The sequence below is a fragment of the Hippocampus bargibanti genome, linkage group LG11, assembly GCF_051943395.1.
Source record: "Hippocampus bargibanti isolate YZ-2025 linkage group LG11, ASM5194339v1, whole genome shotgun sequence".
Classification (NCBI taxonomy): Eukaryota; Metazoa; Chordata; class Actinopteri; order Syngnathiformes; family Syngnathidae; genus Hippocampus; species Hippocampus bargibanti.
In genome coordinates this window covers 14,242,212-14,253,510 of record NC_142744.1, presented here as the reverse complement: position 1 = coordinate 14,253,510, position 11,299 = coordinate 14,242,212, and positions in this window count along the sequence as shown.

Sequence of the window (11,299 nt, the reverse complement as noted above, 5' to 3'; positions counted from 1 at the left end):
AGAGTGCAATTTCCAAGCCCTCTGTCCTGAAAAGAAATATTTAAAATCAATAAACATAAATGTTGTTATATTGCTGAAAATCTGCGATTTAGACCAATTTTTACAAGGCCTAAGTGGGAACTACATCAATGTGATTTTGTGGCATGGGTAGGTCGTACAAAATTGCTGATGAGCAAACCCAACCACAAACATTTTTAATTTTAGGCTACGATTTTATTCAGTTTTTGGACATGTCTTATTTATCTTTTATGTCTTTGTCTGTCTTTCTTTCAGGCTGTCTAATCTATTAGTATTGAACTATTTGTCCAAATATCTCTGCATTTCTGAACTGTCAATGATTAAAGTATGTTATTCAGTGTGACATAATTAAAATATGACAGTGAAGGAAATGTTTACGTCCACAGAATAGCCTCCAATACATTACCAGAGCTCATTTACAAGCTATTGTCCAAATATATCTGCATTTCTGAACTGTCAATGATTAAAGTATGTTATTCAGTGTGACATAATTAAAATATGACAGTGAAGGAAATGTTTACGTCCACAGAAGAGCCTCCAATACATTACCAGAGCTCATTTACAAGCTATGAACACATTTGGTTTCGCTCTCTGACATGTCCAAGCCGGCCATGGGATTACATGTTATGTGCAAGCTCAGCAACAGAGGAGCACAGATAGCAGTTTGCCTGGGGTGGGGGGCATCCAAATGCATGCCCGGGACGGCCTCCAGAATGAATGGCTGGCATTCTGGCGCCCACTGGACCACGGGGCCAAAGGCTGTTTTTGGGACACGGCTGTCATATCTTGTTGTTGTGTCATTCGTTTGCGGTATGCATGTCATCTCCAGGGCAGAAGATAGAAAGCCCAACCCTTGATATCGCTGATAAATTTATCAAGGCTTAATTTGGGATATGTTTGCCCTCCAGCTTGGAAAGACTGGGGTCTTTGAATGGATCATTTATAAATTAAGAACGGTCGTTCTATTCTGGGGGGCAGTAAATATGGAAACTGTTCCCTCAATTTTTAACAATGTATTCTTTATCAACTTGCCCTCGTTGGCTGGTCATGTGTACTATGTAGAAACCAATAAGCCAGCTAAATTTGGCAAGGTAGAACAGGCAAGGAATAATATGTTAGAACAGGAAAGGACAGGATCAGAAAGGAAATAATAGGCAGGAAAGTGTGCTACGGAACAGGGTAGAGCAGAATAGGACAGGGCACGGCCACGACAGGACAGGAGAAGTCCAAACACGACAGACACGTCAGGCCAGAACAGGAATCTGCGTTGAGTCGATTTGTTGATCAATCTTGCTACTCAATTTAACGCCTGAAACCCAGAGATAATATGCTAATATGGTGACACAGTCTTTGTAGAGCAAAAATAAGATGGCTAAGGAAGAGAATAGTGGAAAAAAACGGCAACAGAAACATCATTTACAGTGACGCTCAGCCACTCACCACCAGCGTCCTATGACTAATATGTCTGCGAGTGGAGGCCGCATATTCCGTGTTTGGAGTGGGTGGCAGTAAAAACAATAGAGTTGCTATGACGGACTCGAAATATGTTAGCTCAAAGGGGAAATTTACATCAGGGAACTAACGTCACGAACTCAAGAACTCAAGCCATTGAATGTACATCCTAAGAGAGTCTGTTGTGGTATGTGTTTGAGCAATAATATTAGCGCTGATGTTAGTGCTAACACACAACCTCGGAGATATTAAGGGTGGATTAAGAATACATACAGGAAAACTTCCAAAATCCAACTTTTTTCAAAACTTGGATTCATTTCCAAATTGATTCAAAATATATACATTTACTGTACATGTATATATATTTCACTTATCCAAAGTTTATGTTGGTGCCACTGTTACACTTATGCTATTCTATGCTAACATTGGTTAACTTTTTTAACTTATGACAGCACTGGGTCTGCCTGTCACTTGAAAGTTACTCTTGATCAGTGGTTCGAAATCTTGTTTGAGCATTCCTGTCAACCTCCACGGCTCCATGCCCTTACAAATTGTCGTATGTTCCCGTACAAAATACAAAATAATCGTACACAATATATTTATTCAAATGTGTTTATTTATGTAGTTTAACATCAAAGTCAAAAAGTCAAAGTCAGCTTTATTGTCAAATATGCTAATATGCATGACATACAGCACAGATGAAATTACTGTCCTCTCGGACCCAGCATGCAAGGCACTTATAATTACTTTAACAAACATAAACATGAAATGGCCAATTTGCCGGGAGAGGGGAGCCGCTGCGTGTTCACACATGCACACATGTTATATTGTACATGTGTTTATTTATGTCATTATGTACATATTCTTAATAAATGATGAAATTACAAGTGTTGCTTAATTACTACAGTGTTCTCTATTGGATGCCACTGTTGAGGAGTCTTCCGGTTCTTTTTTAGGAGCAAAATGAACATCTATTGATCGATATGTTTTCCAGACTTCTGCCTTTTTGCCGTGGCTCTTTGTATCAAAATGCGTCTTTCAATCATCGAAACCGGAGGCAGCTACTTTGACGTCTTTTTTGCAAGGACCACAATACGAATACTCCACACCTTTCTTCGAAGCTTGTATCGTCTCGTATCGTCCTGACATTTGCTCCTTCTCTTTGTGATGCTTGCCTCTTCCATTTAACTTACGGCCTTTTAATTCAGGTTCGGCCATTGCGACTTGATGATTGTATCCAAAGAAATGCAATGGGAAATCCCTAGGCGGCAGATGCATGCGCACAGTAGCATCAAACCGCTCGCTTCGTTTGCAACGAAAAAAAACAATACCGAGATAGAGGCTACCGCGGCGAACTCGTTTGACTTGATTGATTTGCCGTTTCGTGATAGTCGGTGTATACCGGATGGTACCCATAATTGACAAATGTGCGTTTTTCCGTACAGATTTTCTTGTACGTCGTACACGTCTTAAAATGCATAATAAACGTACTTTGTAGGGCAAAAACGTACAGGTTGACAAGTAGAGGCACCGAACCCCACCAGTTTCAGAATCAGAATCAGAATCATCTTTATTGCCAAGTATGTAGAACACACAAGGAATTTGTTTCCGGTAGAACACGCTGCACTAGTATAGTCGTCAAAAAAACTGCTAAGTGGCACTATACAGTTCCATTTTGGCTACTGTTGAAGAGTTCAAAGAGTTAATGGCTTGGGGGAATATGCTCATTCACCGAAGCCTTCTTCCAATGAGTGTGCCCACTAACTGCAGACTAGATTGACGGGTGGACCTCTGCGGCGGAGGGTCCACCGAACCCCTGAGACCGACTCACTGAAGCCCTCGGGTTCAATCGAACCCAGTTTAAGAACCACTGCTCTAGATCTTCTCCTGAAATCATTCCTGTGACAACCACTGAATTTAGTGTCTTTGTAAGTTTATGGCAGACTTTTGTGAGGACCTCAAAAGTGGGAGGTGTTGACTTTAGATCTTCCCCCGTGGCCCAATTGTGGCTTGAACGTGGCTCTTGGTCTTCACTGTGATTTTTCTGAAACATAAAAAAAAATACAAAAAACATTGACATTGGATATTTCCTGAGACTGTAAAACTCCATCTGTAGCAGGATATATTCCCCCCCTCTGCATCCAGACAAGTAATGCATGATGCATGTGCAAAGCTACCACTGGCTAATTTAACCAGACTGAGGAAACCCAAATTTAGCTCCAAGTTGAGTTCAACACAGTAGTTGCCAACAAGTGTCAACCATCTCAATGCATTCTTTTGAGATCTGTGACTATTCCCTAAACAAAAGACGTCTTGAATATCAAGACTTCTTGTGTATCATGGCTAGAAAGGTAAAATGTGGTTATTCCAGTTCAGCGGACAGGGCTGCTGGGTGCAAGTGTTCGCTTATACAAACCCAAACAATGGCCATTGTAATAATTTTAACGACACGATATGTGATGCAATGAACAATCCAATCCATGTTTTTTTCTGAATTCCTTGAGTTTTCATTTTATCTTGGACAGAGTCAAGACAAACTATGACTGACGTAGCTTAGCAACCCCAGGACCAAACCAAGACCAAGGTTTTTCACATTGGAAAGCAGATTTCTCTCTTAAATGCCTTGACAATCTTAAGAAATCATCGTTCCCCATACATATTGAAGACACACTGCTGGATGAAACAAAGCATCCCCAGAATCTAACCAAGCCCAATGTTTTAGACAGAGGAAATTTCTCACTCGAATACCTTGATAGACTTGACATTTGAGTGTATTGTGGATTCAATTCACCACCTGTACCATGCAAAGCCAACGTCTGTGTAGGGCCTGCACTGTAGGCTCTCAGTCGTACAGGAGTGGTCCATCGATGAAAAGGTTTCTTCAGCTGTCATATGTACTTCTGTAATCAGATTTGTTCAGTACCTCTTTTGTTCTGAACAAAAGAGGTAATCATATTAGATTCAAGGAGTAGTCTACAGTTCCCCCCCAACCTTAGCAGGGACCTATCAGGGCAGACGTCTTGCACCGCCACCTCTGTCCATTCGGGATATATATATATAGGGCCAGAGGTACAAGCCCAACTTTAGTTCACTGACGAAGCTCTTCGGATGAGGAGTGAAACGTCCAACACCTTTAAAGAAGTACAGATGATGGCTGAAGAAACCTTTTCATCCATCCAAGTGACTAAGTGACTCACAATAATGTCTGTATCTCTTGAAGCATATCGGGGAATGACGGGCCTATGCATCAAGACCTAAACTCGTTATGACCACACATCTGTTTTATTTTCACACACACACACTCAACACTTGTGACTCACAATCTGAAGTCTGCCAATGTCTGGAAATTCCCTCGGAATACTTGGAAGTTGACTTGCTGCAACATGCAGACGTTCCTCACCTGCTCTCCACCCCCCCCCCCCCCAACACTCTTCTGATTCCATAAAGCACCCGAACATGCACATGTCAGGATGAGAATCGGAGCTGTTGTGAAATATGAAGACATGAGAAGCTTGCTTGGCCGCTGTTTCCTGAGAACAGGATATGGGCCTGGCTTTGAAACACCTTGCCCCCTCCTGTCCCCCCACCCTTCATTGTGTATTGTGTGAATCACTAAGTACTACGTGGATGTGAGAGCCAAACATAGGAATCCATTCCAGTCCTTCCAACACTATCAGTTACTTTCCCCACCAAGCGGGCCGTATCAAGTCGCCTCGCTGTCTATTTTGTCCGGATCTTTCCCACACAAGCCCAACGGTCTAGTATCTCTACAATGTTCCTGTCCGCAAAGGCAAGAGATAAACCACAAGAAGCTAAACTATTTGAGAGATGAAAGGAACAAAAACAAACGTGAACGAGATTAGGAGAGACTGAAGTATTGTGGTTTGAGCTCATTTTCCAATTTCTCACTTCATGCAGCTTATCAAAAAGAAGCCTAGAACCTCCCCCCCCCTTGCCCTCCAAATTATTGAAGAAATATATCGCAATGTGTCCGGAGTAACCCAGCTATTCTTATTCCCAGCATGTTAAAGGTTTTCCTTATCTGATTTTTTAAAAATCTCTTTTATCACAAATCTTGTATTGCGTACGTTGGGTTTATCTTCTTCTTTCACGTTTGACTGAGTGTTTTCATGATCTGCATTTTTTTCGTGCAACAAATCTTGGAGTGTCTCACTTCTATTTAGGATACCTGCGTTTGCATTGGACAAATTCCACAGTCAATTATCCAAGCCTTGGAATTTGCTCAAAATGGCTGCTTCAAACCAAAATGTCTGGATAAGACCTCCACAGTGTAAACATATCAAAAAGGTAAATGCACTTGCAAAAATCTATGTGTTTTAGGTCACGTTTAAGCCCTCAAAGGTGAATACAATTTATATATAATAAAAAAAACATGCGCCAACTATCTAAAATATCCAACAGTTGTCCCTTCTAAAGTGTAAAAGTGGAGTTAGTCATACCATCCTCCCTCTATTTGAGGAATAGAAACTTGACCGCAGGGTTGGAAGCAGCGTGTTTCCAATTGTGTAACATGTACTTTGACAACGGTTACTGTTGTCACAGTTGCGCTCTTGTTTTCAACTAAAGCCACAAAGAGTGTATACTTTTTACATGGCCACATACAGTACACGCCTGACCAGCCAGCCAGTTGAGCAGATCTTTTCTATATCCTTATACTGCATATATTCATCTCATGCATCCATCCTCTTATCCGGGGTCAAATTGCAGAAACAGCTTTAGCAGGGAAGCCAAGACTTCCCTCTTCCCTGATACTTCTTCTACAGAAGACCAAGCTTGGGATTTGACTGGAAGCAGAATCTTTGCGTCTGATGACATAAAGTAGCCAGAGAACATAAGCAAGCCTACTCCATGTTTCATAGAAGGTTGCCCGTGTTGTGTTTAGACAGAGAAGAGCATTGGATACACTGTCAAATATACTGTGTAGAGGTGGCTGGCTCATGTTTTGGGACTGCTCATGTATAACCCACACCGGGTGTCTTAAATCTGTGTGGGCTATGATGAAATCTCAAGACTATCGAGACACACTGCAGCAATATGTGCAGTCAAACAACTAAATTTAGTCTCGGTTATGTTCTGGGGTTGCTTTGCTCCAGTAGCGACCCGTGGATTTCATTGCTAGTCCTTCAATAGTGCTACGTCTTAATTAATCCACACTGAAAAAAAGTGTGGTGTGATTTACTACAAGTTTACTACTAGGGGGTACCATTAGCCAGAAAATAACTGACCGACCTTTCTTATTTTTTTTCTTGAAAAGTCGGTCTTTAAATGGCTTTAACAGTAAATCTCCAACCAAATCAATTTCTTCTCCTCCTTCAGCCAATGTGGGTTGACAAAACTGCTATTAAATCAACACAATATAGTTGCTTTTGCAGCTCGCTACTGATACAGTGAGCTTGCTCTGGCCAATATTCTCTTGTCACTAGCGGCTTGTGATCAGAGCAGTTTTCGCAAAAACACATTTAATGCAACAGGGCCTGCATAACTGATTGTGAAGGTGTCCAGGTAAATTTCTGACCCTGGTAACAAATAATGGCTGAAATTTGATTGGTTAAATGGTTAAATGGTTAAATGCTTAAATACGAACATCTGGAAGCAGCACAACACAGGAAAAGTAATGAAAGGGAGCAGAAAGACAATTTGGAATGATTTAATAAGAATTCATGGACAAAATATAATTAATATCAGTTTGTGATTCAGATATTTTTAGGCCAGCAGAGAAAGCTTTGCAGGCCCTGACGGCCGACCACTGAAATTTAGTCTTCGTTCTGTTCCGGGGTCGCTCTGCTCCATCAAGCACGCAGTGGCTTGTATGTAAAAGCATATTGTAAATACATTTAAAGGACAACCGACACCATTTTTTTTGTTTCCTAACTGACATCAGAAAAACGTTATATAGGATCTAAAATACCCAAAACACGCAGGCTGATATTTTTAGCCAAATGCAAAACACCAATAAAAATGAGTTAGAGTGTCCCAAAACTACTTCAAAATGACCACAGGATGACGAGTTTCAGAAGGTCCCGCCCCTTTGTTCGTGCATTGTGTGTCGCTTTCTCAGTCAGGGGCGTTCCAGATGTGACGTCACGTCACAGGCATCGTCATCAACTCGAAAACAAGACTTCCTGAATATTCAGCGCGAGTCTTAAAACGTAAAATATAGCTATATGCCGTAGAATCTTTATAAAATACGCTCAGTAGATGTCATTTGAAGTGATTTTACAAATTATGGACACAACTTGTCCGGAGGCGTCGGTTGTGCTTTATTTTTTTAAAGGAGCCAGCTTGTATTCAATTGGTTAAAATGTAACTTCATCCAATCGTAGGGATTTCATGTGGATAAGGAGACAAATATGACTTTTTGTGTGACACGTCAGTTTGGATATTGGAGCTCCATAATGACTTTTTAAAAGGCACCAAAATGAAGGGTCAGCCTTTGCATTCCTTCGGAAGTTCACAGGAAGCCTGGCACAATGGGGGACAAAATGGGCCAGAGGCATAGTCTCCCAGCAGGGACAAGGCCAGGAGTACACACACGCACACAGATGCACGGGCACACCCACAAACAACTTCAATACTTTTCTCGTTAGGCGCATTGATTTTTGCTTTTAATGAGATCATTCGCCGTGGGCCAGTAATCACATACTGTAAAAAAAAATCCATTGAAGTGGCCTACTTGGCGCTCGTTTTAAGTAGGACTTTCTATGAATCAATTTTATCCAATAATTCTTTCATTTAATTATTTTAGTTTTTTTGCTGTTTCTGTGATTCGAAACTAACGTGCACTGCTTGGTACACAAGAGCAGCATAAGTGTTGTCAACTTTAATATTCTAATTGGATTATATAAATTATATGATAATCTTAGTACAATACAATTGATTTACAGTATATAGCGCTTTAACAACAGCTGAAGCTGTCACAAAGCGCTTCACATTGACAACTATCATAGAGAGGAAATAAAGCAGTCACAAAGAAAGCACCAGGGAGTAAAACTAATATCTAATAATTTGGATTAGCCAGAATATGTATGGATGGATATAAAACCCAATTTTAGCCATGAAAAAGTCAAGATATCTATGTAAAGGGTGATTCAGAAAAACTAAAAGTATATCATTTTTCTGGAGGATCCCTGTTTGATTTTTTTTTTCTTGCTGAAAATGCTACTTGTTTTGATGAAAGGACCATTTTTTTCGATAAACCGTTATTTTGATATCATCTCTTATCTATAAACGTTTATTCGTATTGTATATTGTGGAAAATTAAATGAGGTCATTGTTATTGGGTAACGTATTTTAACCGAGAAGGGAAAATCTAAATGTTGGCAGAAAGACATTACAGTTGTTTTATCTGGAGACAACCCTCATTCTTTCTCTCTTCTCCCTTTGTCAGCTCATGTGACTGGTCAGTTATGACAAACATCTCAGTTATTTCCACCTCTCACGCTTAAAGCCTGCCATAAAGGACTTAGCACCCATCAAGCAGTAAAGTTGTAAATAGCTGTCTGTTGTTTTCTCAGCTCTTCAAGTCAAATGTAGACACTGTCATAAACATGTGCTTTATTTCTCCCTTGAGGCCCTTCTGGGAGCAAAGACTGTAATTGACACTTAATTGTCAATCACTGGAGGGAAGATGTGCGGAGCGCTTGTGCCCGAACACCGGTACACGTGTGAAAAGGTGGGTAATATACACGTCGTCTTCGTTTAAGGCTCTGTGTTTGAACTTGGACGAGGACAGAATTTGAGTTGGCTGTGCGCTGTGTTGAAACACTTAATTGCACAATTCAAACATCCAAAAACAGATTTTTCACAAATAACCAGACTGGCAATCTTTTGAAATGCCAGACTGTTGTGATGTAAAAAAATGCGATCAAGATAATTACGGGAATATCTGAAAAATTGTAACCATTATTGTAATCAATAATTCATTGATGGCTGGTGGATGATTTTCTGCTGAAGGTGCTGCACAAGTGGACCTGTAGACATGCTTTTTTTGTTTACTTGTTTTGTATTTATTTTTTGTTTACTTGTTTTGTATAATTATTTTTTCCTTAAATGAATCACCAGTATACCCAAAATCACAATGCTCCTGACCTTGCTCCTATCTGTTGCACTGAAGAGAAGCTCGAGCGCCTAGCAAAACTTTAACAACAGTCATTGAGTAAAGATTTGTGTGCCCCAGACTGGAATTCTGTTATGAAATCGGAGAACAGAAATGACCGGACCTGCTTCACAATCCCACTGTTATAATCTGTCCCACTCCATTCAAATCTTTTTCAAATGTTTTTGAGTGGGGAAGTAAAGCTACACAGCTGAGATAATGGCCCGCCATTGCCCGGATTGAAACAATCACTTCTTTCAAATGTACATTTCATGCACAGCCTTAAATTTTGAAGGCCTACAAAAAGTATTGGATGATACAAATCACAATTAAAGCAAGAAACAGACCCCGCATCTCCTCTTTCATAGCAACTCATAGTGATAATCATTAGACGAGATGGTGGAAGCAGGAGAGTAGTCCCTAAGCAAATAAATAAATAAATAAATAAATAAAATTAGTCCATTTCCAACATCTGTTTCAATAAAACTTGCAGAAGTTAGTACAGGTTCTTTCAAAATGGCTGACTTCCAAGATTTTGGTTGTCTTACTGAGTTAAATAAGCGTAAACGTTTTGAATTGATTCACTTGATTTCTCTGAATGCTTTGAGGCTCGTGACATTTACATAAATAATTCCGCACGTTCCACCTTCTCCATTGATACATGCAGTGGGTCACAATTCACATTAGAAAAGGGAAAATGGACAAGAAGATCAAAGATGCACCTCTTTTGAACTTTTTGTCAGTTGGGAATCAGAAGGGATACGTTACAAAAACTCTATATTGAATAAAAATCAACAACATTCAAACACATGAATATTTAATTTTCCACAGGTGCCAACATCTAAAGTGGAATAACTAGGTGTTTACAATCATGTAAAAATGTCCAAGTGCTTTAGTTTAAAAAAAATCTGAAGTAAAATTTAAGTCAGTCGTTTTTTTCCGTCAATGTAACCAGTAATAAAATCATTTAAAAAAATAACACAATTGAACTGGTTCTGAATGGTCTTTTGTTTTTGGCCAGCTGAGGATAGCATATATTTTGTAGTTAATAAAGAATGGGAGTCTTTTACTGAGCGAGTTGCTTGTTCTGTAGCCACAAAGGGACATAAGTCTTCTTGTGCCGGTCCCAAGCCCGGATAAATACAGAGGGTTGTGTCAGGAAGGGCATCCGACGTAAAAGCTTGGCCAAAAAAAACATGCGGATCAAACCTCTAAAGATGGAGGACACTGATTTGCTGTGGCGACCCCTTGAAGGGAAAAGCCGAAAGGAAAAGAAGAAGAGGAGATAAAGAATGGTCAACAAACTGTGTGGGAAGAAAGTTTTTACGCCGACTTCAAATTGATCATTGTTTTGAAGTGACACATTCCTCCTTTTGTACTCAAATATTTGTCAAACTTTGTACTTTAACACTTAAAGAGTTGAATCGTTAATTCTACTTTAACTGCAATCTTTTCCAAACAATCACCTGTACTTTAACTTAAGTACGGGAGACAGCACTTTCGCCAATTCAGAAGTGGACGCGCAAATGCCCTATTTTTTTTTTTTTTTTTACTTTATTTGATTTTTGTCATTTTAATGTCATATTTTTTTACATTTATTTGTAAAATATATTTATATATTTATTTATTTTTGGTGCTCGACGATCAGGGTAAAGCCCAGCAAGCTCCTCCTTTTCCTCCCGTCGCTGTCCTTCTTCCCCCCGCTGGCTGCCT